Source organism: Aythya ferina (genome assembly GCF_964211825.1).
Source record: "Aythya ferina genome assembly, chromosome: 1".
Lineage (NCBI taxonomy): Eukaryota > Metazoa > Chordata > Aves > Anseriformes > Anatidae > Aythya > Aythya ferina.
Genome location: NC_140296.1, coordinates 76,160,563 through 76,175,818, shown reverse-complemented (window position 1 = coordinate 76,175,818; position 15,256 = coordinate 76,160,563). Strand labels below are relative to the sequence as shown.

Sequence of the window (15,256 nt, the reverse complement as noted above, 5' to 3'; positions counted from 1 at the left end):
GAAAAAATAAAGCTGAGGAACAGTCTGCTTCCTGAGGAAGCAAGGAGGAAGAAAGGTGTGATGAGGGAGAACCAAAGGAAGGCTGCTCCCCTCCATGGCAGGTGCCGATGGAGGGAGTCGGGAGGGGAAGTCCCAAGAAGGTGGTGAGGCAGAACAGGAGAGAAACGTTCGTACACAGCTCTACTGATAGCAACAGGTGAAATGGGAGGTTCATATCCTTCCTGATTGTTTGGCCAGGAACATCCTACAAAATGATGTTTGTCAGCCTAGGGTTATGAAATAGAAGGGAAAGTCATTCCCTGGCAGCAGGGACAGAAGAAACAAGCATGGCACTTCTCACAGTCATGGCTGACTGCAGCCAGAGTGGCTGCCTCACCTTCCCTGCACAGACTCCTCATGGTTTGAATACACAGTGCCAAAGGAGCCAGAATCCCTCCTTCCTCCTTAGAGGGGGTGCTAGAAAAGGAAAAGAAAAATCTGGGCACTTTCTTGCCCTTGAGGATATTTATGCTCCTCCCTTCTTCTTCAGCTTGGTCAGGGAATTACCTCAGTATCTTGGGAGCAGTGATAGCTTGTGCATGCTGGGACAGCTGGCAGCAGACAGTGGTGCTGACCCAGGCCTCCAAAGAGATGGTGAAATATGGGGAAAAGCTAGGGGAAAAACTAGACGTGCAGTCAGACATTGAAGGCTGGAGTGATTGATGGCATTATTCAGGCTGGCTATACATCAGGATGTTTCTTTCTCATTACTCTTGTTGCATGAAGAACAAAAAGCACAAAAGGGATAGAAAGGTGAGAAGAGGGGTATTTTGCAAAGCGAAAACAGTTTATGAAAGATGATTCAAGCCTCTACTTACCACATACAGCAAAAAATCCCCCACTACTAGCTCTTCCCTCAAGTCCTAATAACACGGCAACAAAACAAGAAACAAATGCTTCATTATTTGCTCTCAACAGAGTGGTAACTGGGCTGTAAAACATCACTGTGATGTATTCAATATCAAAAGTACTTTGAACTACACACACTATTATTTTTAACCAGGAAAACAGTCAAGTGGATACATAAAGGAAGAGCTGCTGTTCTTAATACACTCCTTACATTCGTTGCAATGCATCCTGCTCTAGGGTGCGGGCAAGGTGCAGCACAACCACAGAATTTCCTAGGAATTGTCATGTGAAGTCTTAATTATTTGCATCAGCTGAAAGGCTCTTTTGAGGCTTCATTTAAAGCTGTCTGTCCTGTCTTCTCTGAGCAGTTGAAGCTGTTTTCCTATCAGTATGGGTTTCATCAAAACCAAGCTGTTATTCTTGCTTTTGTGCAGATGAGCATACATGGCTAGTGCTGTAAACACTTTTCTGACATCCTTAATGTCTCACTTTGTACTTTGCTGCCTCTCTAGCCTGACAGGTGGCAACTCTACCAATATGATCGGCAGTAGAAGCACAGGATTTGTGTGAGCTAATAAAAAGGTTTTTTCTTTTTCCCTTCAGTTATACTATTAAATTCTCCCTCTCTCTCTCTCTTTTTTCTTCCTGCAAACAAATGCTTCCCTCTTTTTTATTCCTTTTTATTTCCCTCCCCCCCAATCTTGTTTTCTTCTTCTTTTTTTTTTTTTTTTTTTTTTTTCCTTTTAGCTTTAAGAGATAGTCATTATTTAGGAGAAACTGACATCCATTAGATCCGTGCTTCCTTTTTAACTATATCTGTAGAAAGAAAACAAAATTATGGTGCCTGATCTATATAGACACAAAACATCATCAAGGTCACTGCACTGAAGAGCTCGTAATCCACATCTAAGACGCCAGACAGTGGCAATGGCAGTCTTTCTGTCTGTAGCAATCAGCTTGCAATCCAGCCTTAAGTGCCTTATGTCACTGTAAAAATGCTAAGGGGCATTTGAGAAATATCTTAAGCACACTTAGAAAATAATCCTCCCTCAAAAGAGGTTAATATACAGCAACATGTTATTTATGTTTTTCCTTCTTTATTTATTGACATACATCAAAAAGAAATGACCTCATTAGTGGCATAGCTTTTTCCCCAATAGCTATATATATATGTATATATATATATATATTTTTTTTTTTTATTATTATTTTTTTTAGCAGTCTACAGTTAGCTGGATGTGCTGCAGTAATGGGAAACATGTAGCAGGTATTAGGGCTAGCTATTCCTACCGGCTCATGTCTCTTTATATGAGACTCTCATGTCCTAATAAGGCAAGAAGCTTCTTTTAGTATGATTCAGCCTCTCCCTCTGGTGTAATAGGAAAAGATGTGAGATATACCTTGGGTACAGTCCTTGGCATTTTATAGAAGAAAAATTCTAGTGAGATTACTGAATTATTCAAAAAAAAAAAAAAAAAAAAAGAAGAAAAAAAAAAAGCAATAACATTAGGATTAAAAAGCAAAAATCCTGCCCAACATCAAGAGCCAAACTACATTATTTTTTCTCCCTTACATCTTTGCATTATAGTTTACGATAGAGATTTTTTATTTTTATTTTTGTCTCTATTGTTTTAATTTAAAGCTGCATTTATATCCTTCTTCTTTTCTTCCTTTTATAGGCTAAAAAACAATTTTCTAAGCAGAAAAGTATAAAGAAATTCTTTTTCTGGTTTAAGGCACTGGGCATATCAGAAATGAAGTGGTAACAGAGAAGATGCTCATTAGCATGTACGCAGTCTCTGCAAATTCCTAATTGCAATGGGACATCCCTGGGTTAGATTATCTCTCTCTGGCTTCCCTCGGGCCCTTTCTGTGCCTAATTATTTCTCATAAAGAACCTATATTGTAACAGAAAGTTCTCTTCATATATACCCACAGGAAAAACAAAACAAAACACTTTGCAGCTCTCCAGCAATATGTTAGTATGCAATGTAACTCATGCATCTTGTCACCCTGCAAGGAGACCTCCCTCCATTGGCACTGTCCTGTCTTTGGAGCATGTTCTCCCACCTGGCACCAAGTGCTGCTTTCCTGATAGAGCTGGCAAGAAACCTGAAGAAAGACAAGTTGCCTTTTCTATATCATAACTTGTCCTGGAGTTACTTTCTCTCATCTTCTAGCCTACTGAAGTATATACATTTTTCACATGTAATGCTTTTTTGACACTATTTCCAGTAGTTAGACCTGTCCCGCTACTGGTGAATCCTGCTGCTCTGTCGGGGACAGCAGCACTGTTCAGATTACAGTTGCATTAGCAATCTGCTTTCCAGTACAAATGTCCACTTGCATGGTGGCTGATACCCAGCCCGGGGACTGCAGCTTCAGGAAATCCTACCGCGTGCTTTGCTGTACTGTTCTTCACAGGGGGTATGAATTTCTGGTGGCAGGCTGTCCGACCCTTGGGTGCTCGCTCAATGCTTTCCACATCACTATTTTAGTTCAGATGCTCTTTTGAGCCATTTGCCAGGCTTTTGTTCAAACTGCAGACTGGGTCAGGGTTGTATGAACTGGACGTCTTTCAGATGAAACTGAGCTGGAAATTGTCCTCCAGAAAACCGCATCCAAAAAATGCTCCAGCTTACAATGTTCATTATCATGGCGTTACTGGAGCAAGACAAGAGATACTCTCAACTCTCTCCCCCTGCTAGGTCTGGGATGGAGCTAACAGCAGCCCAGATGGTGCTGTGTTTTGGATTTGTGCCTAAAATACTTTTGATAATACACTTATGTTTTGGCTATTGCTCAATAGTTGTTAAACACCACGTCACGGCTTTATTTTTCCACTCTGTTCCCTCAGCTCGTAGGCTGTGGGAACATGCCCACATAGGTAGGCATGACTGGGAGAGAACACAGCTGGGACAGCTGACCCAGACTGGCCCAAGGGATACTCAGTACCACGTAACATCATACTGCAATGCAATAAACTGGGCTAGGGGAAGAAGGAGGGGACAGATTGGCTACCAAGGTGGCCTTTTCTCAGAGACTAGGTGAGTATGAGTCTGCCTGTGGGAGGTGGTGAGTGACTGCTTTTGCATCGCTTTTTTTTTTTTTTTTTTTTTTTTCCCCTCTTTCCCCTACTTTTTTTAGTTTTTGTCTTCACCTACAAGTTTAATTGCTGTTGGTCTTCCTGGTCTCTCTGGTGTCTCGATGGGGGTGAGCAATCTGCTGTGTGGGTGCACTCCTTACAGTTGTTACTTAAGATTTTTAATGCACTGTTTGAGGGGACTTAAGGAATAACATGATGACCATGCTACAAGAAAGTGTGTAAGAGAATAAGGTATAAAAAGCATGCAAAATTCATGCATCTGAATTTTTCTTGTCCTCGAGTGAAACACAATAAGAGCACACTTTAAATGCAAAACAAAACAAAACAACAAAAAACACAAAACATATGAATAATAATAAAAAAAAACACAAACAAAACACAACACAACAAAACAACCAAACAATCAAACAAACCCCACAAAACTCCCAAACAAAACAACCCCAAAGCACCTACATAATCTAGGAATACTATAGAAAAATACCTGGTTTTGTATCCATAAAAGTCCAAGACTGTGCTCAGGCTCTCCCAATAATTTCACACAGCAAAGGCTTTTCATGTCTGAAAGCAAAGCCAGGATAAAACTGGCACTCCTGTAAAGAGCTTAACAGATTCAGTTTTTAATTTCAGATCTGATATGCTATTTTCTGTCACAGTGGATTCTGCTGTTTGTGTTTCTTCTGATGCAGTCACCCTAGAGGCCCAGTTGATTCTCAGTAATGCAACATTCAATCTGCGGCCTAAGGTTCAGCACGGATTTCACATCTTCTCCAGCTCTCATCCATGTATCACAGTATTAAGAGGGTAAAATTCCTCCTTATTTGGTAAATCAGGCAAGACTCAAGTTCTAGGCAAGATCATAGGCACTTGATGGCTGGGAGGGAGGCAGCAAGAGGGAGAGAAGGATACAGGGCAGAAATAAAATTTTCCTATTTTTTCCTCTGTTCATCATGGATATGGAGCATAGACTATTATTCCCTTTGACTCTGCCACAGCCTCTATGCTTCTACTGTGCCTTCTCCTGTTTTATTTATTTATTTATTTATCTTTCTGAGAAAAAAAAAATATCTCTAATTGTTTCAATATTTGTAGATGATTTTTAAAATTGGACTGCTACTGCTCTTGTCGCTCTGATGTGCTGAAGCAGAGCAAACCTCATGGTCAAACCTCTGCCTCTGTTGCATGCCTGCACCTAACCCAAGGAACAGCAATGGGGACTTTTTAACAGCAAAGCCTCTTGACAGCTTAGTGGTGCATAAAAACACTGCAGTAAGGCCATAACATAAACATTGCTGCTCCTGTAGGAATGGTGCATTCTATCTGAGTGATTCAATTAATTTGATAACATCAACGAAGAATTTTTTGGTACCTTTTTCTGCTAAAATATCTAAGGCAAAAGTAGTCAGTGTATGCTGTGAGAACGTATCTTAATACATATTTTTCAGCTCTGCACTGTGAGGTGTTGGGGGCAGAAGCTGATACTCCATACTATTTTCTTATTCTTCCAGGGGCAAATTGAACTGTTCATGCTTAATTATTAACACTGAAAATATATGAATGAGTTACTAGATCTGATGAAGCATGCTGAAATAATTTTATACAGTGAATTATTAGAGTAATAATGTAAGTGCATACCTCTGTTGTTACCCAGTCATCCATTCCTCTTTTGGCCTGTTTATTTCACCCTGCACATCACCTAAATCTTTGGTGGTGAGCTCTCAGGAAAGGACCTGCTTTTCTGCTATCTATAGAGCATCTAGTGATTGAAAAGGGAATTGATACTTGCTTGATATCCATAAGTGCTACCACAGCTGAAGTAAAAGTCTTTTCTTATGACAGAAAGATGTACTCTGTATTATATAGTTAAAAATCTTATTACTAAAAGAATAATGAACAAAATAAAGCTGGGTGAAGACACAAAAAAATATGGTAACTGACAATTTAAAAATTTAGATATTTATGAAAGAATAAAAATTTCCATGAGATATTATCTTAATTTTTATTACTCTCCTACAGCAGTGCAAAGCCTAACTATTATAACATTGTTATGACATAGAATGTATAAATATTTTTTGTATAGATATTGCCAAGTACTTTATCATGTGATTCAATTTTCTGTTTTCGAAAAATTCCATTGTATCGAAGTCCTTAGAGAGAAAGACTTGTAACTAGTGAGACTTCTTTTCTATAATTAGAAATATTGGGATAGTTCCTTAAGATGGTTATGGGCTGATATTTTCTGGGAAGTTGCTGTGAAAAGCTGCTGAGAGCATGAACTATCAATTTCCCATGAGTAAGAACTATTATATTTTACTTCTTTTTACCATAGTAAATGAATTTTAACAAGGCAGTAGAAGGCCACACCAAATCTTAAAAGTTGGAGTATGTCAGGTCTTCTGTAATACAGTTCCTATCATCTGGTATTGCAGAAAACCATTGTAGAGTCCAGCCACGAAAACACACTCAATCTTCTCATGGTGCTTTACCTGGCTGCCACTGTGCCTAGAGTCTGAGAGCTCTGTGTGTTAAATGAAAACAAACTTAATGAATATACATGCACATACTGTTCTTGCACTCATGTTGTCCTTTAACTTAAATCAGTATCCCCTTTGTGATACTGCTATTTTTTTTTTTTCCCCTACTGACATATTCCTTAAGAGTGGGCATTTTCTCTTTTAGTCTTCAGTTTGATGAACTCTTTTAGGCTATGTCCACATTGTACTGACTACAGCACAATGCAGAGGCATTGGAACTAAATTAGGTATCAGAAACAAACTAGCCATGGTAGCTTAAATCTGTGTTGCAGCCTAATTTATCAGTAGCAGTCTGTGAAACAATCAGTCTGCTTCTAGGGCAGACTCTCCATTCTCCTGATCAACCTGGTAGTTCCTCCCTACATTTGTTTCTGTCTTAGTTAATCTTTCCTCAGCAATGGTAACCAGAACATCACATGGTTTCCTAGACGACATTTCACTGTGACCTATACAGTGCTATCTATCATTCCCTGTCTGTGCTGGAAATGCTATCCCTCTGTACCTGAGTACTCCATTTATCGTCCTCATTGCCACATCCTAATGGTCATACCAATCCTGTGATCAACAGACGTATACAGTTCTTCTTCCTTCACCATTGCTCTTAACCAACAAATTCATTATTCATGATAGTTAATCCTGAGGTCCAAATCCTATATTTTTATTATTCGTTATTTTATTATAGAGCCAATCTAACTCCAAGTATTCTAGTCCACCTCTCCTCTAATTGCATCACAATCATCTTCTGTATCAACAACAAAACATTTCCCAAGCGCTTGTTATCCACTCTTTTCACTATATTTTTTTTTGCTAATGTCATTAAGGAAGAAGCAGAGTCTTTTCCAAGATACGTCCTTGAGGAACTCCACTAATAAACTTGCCCTAGCTCAACAGTTCCCCTGTTAGCATAACATATTGATGCCCCCTTTAGTAATTTCCAGGGCTGTTTCAGACTTGTTGAAATAAACTCCCTCTTTTCCAGTAAAATTTACAATATCCTTTTGGTTACATATCAAATAGTTCACCTAAACCCATATTATAGAATAGCCTAAAACAATGTTTATTTTATTAAACATTAATCTGGCATAAATGAATGTTGTGAAATCCATCATGCATTTGTTTTCATTTTCCATTCATGTTACAGATTCAATGTTTCTTCCAAATACTTGCTCACTGTTGAGTTAAGGCTCATGGACTGTACTTTTGAGGATGGTTTTGTTACAGAACTATAGGTATGTTTATATAGGTATATTTTTGTGATTTTCTATTATTTTGACTCTGCTTTGGTTTTATTTGCAACTTTTGCTCATGAATTGGCATTCCATATTCTGGAAATTATTTCAGAGTTCTGGAAGGGAGATTAGCTAAACTAAGTGGATGCACGTTGAGTACTGGCCATTATTTCCACTATTTATCCATTTTCCTGTGATACGTTCTTGGCTCTCTCCTCACTGAAGCACCTAATGTATGTAAGTGTGCTTTTGGCACTCTCTGTTATGTTAGGGAACAGATTGTATTTTAAATGGCCAGAATGGCACTGAAGCTGGACTTGGCCAATGTATGAGGATGTGCAACACTGCAGTGTTGTAAAGCTCTTCTCAATTCACTGTTCATGCTTTGAGCATATTATCTGGATTACATATATATCTTCCAACATGCAGGAGTAGGCTTCAGCTCTCATCAAGGTGAAAAATGAGGAAAGGTGATCTTTCTCTACTTCTAATACCAAAGTTACCTTTCACCTGTGCCTCTTTCTGAATAGCTACCCACTTTCTTCTAACTTTCTCCTAGTTCTGACTGCCTGTCTAAAATCCTCATTGCTTAATTTTGTTTGCAAGAACTAATTCAGATGGATTTTTTTGGCAATTACTCACTTTCTCCTTACACTTGCTGGCTTTTAAGATAGAGCTTTCATTGTTGACTTGTCATTTTAGAACCAGAACTCCCTCATTAAATACTGCACAAGCTGAAAGGACTCTATAGTACTCATGTAACAGCATGAAAACAAGGGGGAGAACCCTCATAATGAGAAATAGAGGTCTCTATGGAAATGAGGTCATGGAAACAGGATGAAAAATAATTCACTGGAGTCCATAGACAGCTAATGCTCCTCAGATGTATCTTATGACAAATGACAAATGCTAGAAATGTTTTAAGAGCTGAGCTACGTGAATAGATCATCTGTGGGAATACCCTCTTTTCACAAAACAAACAAAACAAAGAGGCAGCCTCTTGCTAAGACAGTCTAATGTTATATGAATCACCTTCACAGCTGATTTCACAGCAAGAACCAGAAGAAGACAAACTGTTATGCAGAGAATACCAATAAACTGATCTAGATAACTATAGTTCATTTACTTTACAACACCATCCATCTGAGGAAGTGTTTTTATTTTTTTTTTCTTTCTAGATAACTGATAACAAATTCTTACAGAATTCATTAAATTCCACATTTTTTATCAGCTTAAATGAACTACACCATTATAAACATGGTAATTAATTGTGAACCACATGCAAGTTTAAGGACATGACTGTTGTCCAAATTCCAGGGCAGATATAGTATATTTAAATATTAGTCTAGGCTATGCTGCCTTGATCTCATTAGTCTCTGGGGTTATTGCAAATTCTGCTAAACAGGAAGTATACTGTAATGGAGCAGAAGCTGGCAAAGAATTGTGTGTACCAACAGCAAACTGCACTGGGTTATTCACCAAGGACTACTTCAAAAGGGATTCAGGATACTATGTATTACATAGGTCTTTTGGGATACCCTTCAGACTTTAGAAGTTTGGTTCTTTATGGAATTTATCACCCCGGGGGGGAGGGAGGAGGAAAAGTAATAATGAGAAAGAAAGAATACGGCAGATGGAAAGTTAGAGCTGTGTCCAAATTTGGGGATACTCCAAGAATAACATATCACATTTTACCATATTATCCTGCTATTGAGTAGAACTTCAGCCCTTTGAAGTGCAGCTAATTCAATTGTAGATGAACACGTACAAAGTGGATGAACATTTCTTACGAACACTTTGTTCTGTGGTATACATATGAATGAACATGTTTAAAGGAGAAGCCAGAAAAATGCTCCTTATGACAGCACTGCAAATGAGGCTTTGTCTGTGTGTCTGTAGTTAAATAGTGGGAAAGGCTGTACCTTGACAGCTTTATGGAATTCAAAAATATCTGACTGATACATATATGAGTAAAATTCTCCTTCAATTTGTCTCTGCTTCTGCTGAGAGTGCATTTAGAGTGCAAGGGCTGTGGTATGTTCACATTGATGGGCAGCTAAGTTTCACCACAACCACCATTTCACATCCTCTCCTCAAAGGAATAAAGGGAGAAAATAGGATGAAAAAAAAAAAAAAAAAAAAAAAAAAAAAAAAAGCTTGTGGGTTGCGATAAGGACAGGGAGACCACTCACCAGTTACTGTAACAGGCAAAACAGACTCAGCGTAGGGAAGATTAATTTAATTTATTGCCAACCACTAACAGACTAGAGCAGTGAGAACTAAATGCAAACTAAAACCACCCTCTCCCCATCCACCCTCTTACCACCTCCTCCCCGAGTGGTGCAGGGGAATGGGGAATATGGGCTGTGGTCAGTCCCTAACACTGCCTCTGCTGCTCCTTCATGGTTGTTCTCTGCCCCTGCTCCACGTGGGGTCCCTCCCACGCAATGCCATCCTTCCTGAACTGAAACTGCAAGGGCTGCCCACAGGCAGCAGCTCTTCAAGCACTGCTCCCACACGGCTCCATACCATGGGGTCCATCCATCCCCCAGGAGCAAACTGCTCCAACACGGGTCCCCCACGGGTGGGCGGCAGCTCCCCCCAGACCCCTGCTCCTGTGTGGGCTCCTCTCCACGGGCTGCAGCTCTGGCCCGGGGCCTGCTCCTGTGGGGGCTCTCCATGGGCCGCAGCCTCCTCCAGGCCACATCCACCTGCTCCACCAGGGGCTCCTCCACCCATGGGGGGGCTGCAGCGTGGAGATCTGCTCCATGTGGGACCCATGGGCTGCAGGGGGACAGCCTGCTCCACCAGAGGCCTCTCCACAGGCCACAGGGAAACTGCTGCTGCCTGCCTGGAGCACCTCCTGCCCGCCTGGAGCACCTCCTGCCCTCCTGCTGCACTGACCTGGGGGGCTGCAGGGCTAGTTCTCACTCCTTGCTTTCACAGCTCCTGTTGCCAACCATTTTTTTTCCCTTTCCTAAATCTGCTCTCCCAGAGGCCCACCCAGTGTCACTCCCTTGCTCAGCTCTGGCCAGCAGTGGGTCCCTTTTCGAGCTGGCTGGAGGTGGCTCTCGTCTGACATGGGGCAGCTGCTGGGCTCTGCTCACAGAGGCCACCCCTGCAGCCCCCCCTCTACCAAAGCCTTGCCATGCAAGCCTAATAGAAGAGCTTAAATTACATTCTGGCAATGATCCTTCCAGTTAGGTATGATGGGTCACCCTTCACTAAGAAGAGGCTGGTAAATGCACTCCTGAGGAATTCCTGTTTACTGGCTTGAATCTGCTTGCTTACAGCTCACAAACTGGTATTTAGTCCACACATTTTCACTCTCAGCCCTTTGGGATTGTGTTTGTAACTTGTTTTCACTATGTCCCCACTTCTGCTTGCTGAGCTCTCCCTCCTACTTCTATTGTACCAATAATTTCCACTAGGCATTGCCTTACAATGGATTTGATATGTCAGACTCTGGCATTCATGATCCAGCATCTGTTCAGTGTTGCCTTACTAAACAGGCTGATATTTAACTGCTTCCTTGACTAACTGGAGTTGTTATCAGTGCAATTGCTAGGCCCACCGACTGCAGTGGGGTTTGCCCTCAGTGATAGCTGGAAGGATCACTGAGAGCAAAGAACGGCAATTTTGCATGGTAAGGCATGGTGCCAGACCTAGGAAACTCTCTTTAGTCCTGGGCTACACAATACCATTTTTTGCCAGCTTTGCAAATGACAGCTGTTAGGAAGGAGGGATGAGACCTGATCAGCCGTGCAATTTCTTCTTAACTCTTCCAGTTCTGGCTCTTCTGCTTCCCAAGCCCATGAGTTATAAAGCACAGGCTGAGCTACAGTTGAAAGAACAAGTCATCCAAAGCCACAACCTGGGCTTTCCTGGAGAAGGAAGTTTTTCAGGTCAGTGTTGAAAAAATACACTCATCTAGAACATCCAGGGTCTATGTGCTAGAACATCCAGGGTCTATGTGCTTGAAATATTAATATGTGTACAAGTTTCCTTTTTGCTGGGTTTATGGATTTAAATAGTTTTCATGAATTCAGAAAACGGATTCCTATTTACAATAACCTTCATTTTCTTCTACAGAAACACAGGGAAAATGGCTCTCTGACACATCTCACATGAAGACCATACATATATCACTGGAGATCAGAGGAAGAGATGACACACACTGGCATCAGGCAGGATTTATGGAAAGCTGCTCCTGTGACAGTTGTCTCCTACATGACCTCTTGCAGTTCCTTCTAAGACTTCTTTCTTTTGCTCTTTGTAAATGCTCCTGGTGCAGAAGCATTGAAATATTACAAAAAATATTTGTATACTCATAAGGCAGATGGATGTGCTAATTTCTCCATGAGGAGGTAATTAAAAGTGCTAGCTTCTCTCCCAGAGCTGATGGCATGAAGCAAAATCTATTGTTTTTTATTTAAAATCAGGTTTATATAACAACCTATTTTTATTTCAATAAAATATGTATTTCCTATAAATATGCTATATACAATCTTCAAAATAACTTTGCATCAAATACATGGACATAAATGAAGTATTGCTATTACTTTGTTTATAAGAGGTACCTATGTTCATTTTACAGGAAAGGCCAATAATGCTAGGCTCTATGGGTTACAAAATACTGCTGGTTGGGCTCTTTTGCCTCTGGCTCTGCCCGTATATTAACCACATGTGTAAACGGCTTCCCCTCTAGCTGAAAAGCTGCCCTCATGTCAGACAGAGAGGAAAATCACTACTGTGGGAGGGAGATGCTCCTCGGTACATGTGTCAATTTGCCCATGAAAATGTGTTAGAGCCAGCTGTTTGCTTCAAGAGACCAAGACAAGGGGGAGTTTAAGCCAGCGATGCCTGCCGAGGACGAGTGGGAACCTCACTGTCCTGGTTTCTGCCAGGAGGGATTTCTCCTGGAGATCCATGTGACTAATCTCTGCAGGGCTTTTCCTGCAGCAAAGACCTCTCTTTTTGTGCTGTAAAAATAGCTGCAATAAATCTCCCTGAGGAGCCATATGACAAAGCTACCCACTATATCTGCCACAACAACTGTCATGAAACATCTCTGCTGCCGCTGTTCAGGGAAGCTCCATTGGGGTGTGGGGCAGAGGGATCAGTAGGTACTGTAATACTTTAATCTAACACTTTTCCAGAGCTGTCCAGGGCTGTAACTGTGCAGATTTGTGTGATTTAACTTTAACAGAAAGTGAATGGCCAAAATGCTTCATGATTCTGAGTACATCTGAGCTACAGGGATCTCCAGCTTGTGTTTATAGTGGATTTATTAAAATCAATTAAATGCCTATCTATGGGCTAACAATGAATGTATTTTTTAATGGCCATTAAGATGTTCTGATGTCCTCACCATCCACAATCAATGCTTTCTACTGAGCAATTGCTGAAGAGTATCACTCTTATTACATATGGAAGATAAATGGCCATGTTAGGACCCTTTTGGGTCTGCTTCACAAAGCAGATGTATGAAGAAGTGGGCAGAAAGCTACCTTCACCTACAGGGCTAAATGGCCCACATGTGTTTTCTCTCAGGAGATGTCAAGCTATTGGAAAGGCAAAGTCAAAAAAGGAAAAAACAACATGCTGTTAGAGCAGAGATGTTCTCCTGATGCTGCTTATTAGATGGTAGTCCAAGCAGAAAGATTTATTCCAACCCTCATGCTGCTCTGTGCATTGGACAGGTATCTGGGTTTAGGCTTTGACCGAGTAGGTCTAATTATCAGGAGAAACAGATGTGTCTTCCTCCCCAAATCCTTATTTTACCACCCAAGCCTTCCTCACTTCTTCCTGCTTGGGTGCTAGGACCTCAGACAGGGTACCAGAGGAACACAGCAGGCTACGAATGAGGACACAGAGCCAACCTCTACTAGCAATGACTGCAGCCCTTCTCACCTTGGATCCATGCCAGCTTCTCAGATAAGTCCTATTTTGTGTGAATTCCTTAGACCATCATGGGTCACATGTGGTCTAAAGAGATGTAATTTTTGATAGGAACAGATAGGAGCTAGGAGCTGTTTGAAGCCACTTTTGCAAAGTTTCTGTTCCCTGTAAGAACCCCTGGGCTGCTACAAAAATCTGATTCCAGTAGGCTGAAAACATGCCAGTTGATTCTGCGCATCCAGCATCTAATAACTAGTTTATAGAAATTCATTTTTAAGCCTGACTGAATATGTTGATTTAAAAAATGAAGTTAGATTTAAATTAGTCTTCTGCACAATAAACTGTTTTCAAATGCTTTAAATTATGAATACTTATATTGCTATTAATTTGAGGTGCTACTAGTATTTTTCTTTAATGCTTAATTATTACAACTAATATGTTTGAATTATTCTATAAATCTTTCAATTATTTTTCTGTAAATATTCATTCCCACACTTACACCTTCTTATTTGATGTTGAGATTGAAGTGGAAAATGATCAGAGCCCTTTAAGGGAAAAGAAATCTCTGAACTGCCATTCTACCCGCCTAAGCACTAGACCATTTTATTTTAACCAGCTTAACTCCAAATGGTACTCAGGTTTTTCACCCTGTAAGCAGATTTTGGTATGGGTCATGCATTAAAAGATTTGCTGGCAGATAGCAAAAAGAGCCAGACTGTGTGCTAGAAAGTTCCATAAGGCATAAAAAAAAGAAACAATGTTTTCCACAAGCTGTGTTGTAGCAGCTCTTCCAGCTTCAAGGGCATTGCTGCATAGCTACCACTATGACCACTAAGGATTTGCTTGTGGTTCATTTAGTTAAAGATAAGGCATGAATTTAAAATAAAACAACTATTCCTGAAAACAAACAAACAAACAAATCAAAAACCTCTCATGGGAACACTCATATTTCAATACAAATGTTTTCAAACTTCTGTTTCTGATAACATTAAATCTCATTGAAAGTTACGTCTGCAACCACCTAAGTATGTATAAGAAATGATTGCTTTCTGTTCCCAGGAATTGAACTACCATCTTAAATTTTTGATAACCATTTTAGGTCAAAAGGAGAAAAATGCTCAAAAAAACCACGAACAAACAAACAAACAAACAAACAAACAAAAACAAAACACAAAACACCCCTCTCCCCCCAGACTGATACAAAGATAACATCATTGTACACTGGTCATATCTGAGGTGGTATAATGTCATAAGAACCAGTTCCAAATTATGTGCAAGAGAATGAACAGAAATTAACAGATGGGTGAGATGGTGGGAAAAAAACCCTTCTTGCAAAAACAGAGTCCCCTGGGATGGTTAGCATTAGAAAACACAGACCAGATTTGGTATTTCAAAGATACAAATCTCTCTCATGCTGGAGCCATCTGAAACCTCAGTATATAGTGATAACTGTTAGTTTCTGAATAGCAAATTTGGGATAGTGCCAGCAGTTGATACAGTGTTGAATATTAAAACAATCCAGGAAAAAAAAAAAAAAAAAAAAAAAGAGAGAGAGAGATGTTATTTATGACATTATTTATATTGCTTGTTTCCCTTAGTCT

The 15,256-nt window shown here is 40.3% G+C and overlaps 1 long non-coding RNA gene across 2 annotated transcripts in view; it reads left to right on the top strand.

Annotated features, from left to right (window-relative positions):
• LOC311429320 overlaps window positions 1-12,171 on the top strand; it is a 147,676-nt gene extending 135,505 nt beyond the window's left edge. Inside the window, exons 5-7 of one of the 2 annotated variants that reach the window (XR_014688219.1) lie at window positions 7,667-7,754; window positions 11,543-11,659; window positions 11,847-12,171. This is a non-coding gene — a long non-coding RNA (uncharacterized lncRNA). The remainder of the gene's footprint in view (window positions 1-7,666; window positions 7,755-11,542; window positions 11,660-11,846) is intronic. The other variant, XR_014688220.1, reaches the window with a different exon arrangement.
• Window positions 12,172-15,256: the final 3,085 nt, after the last annotated feature.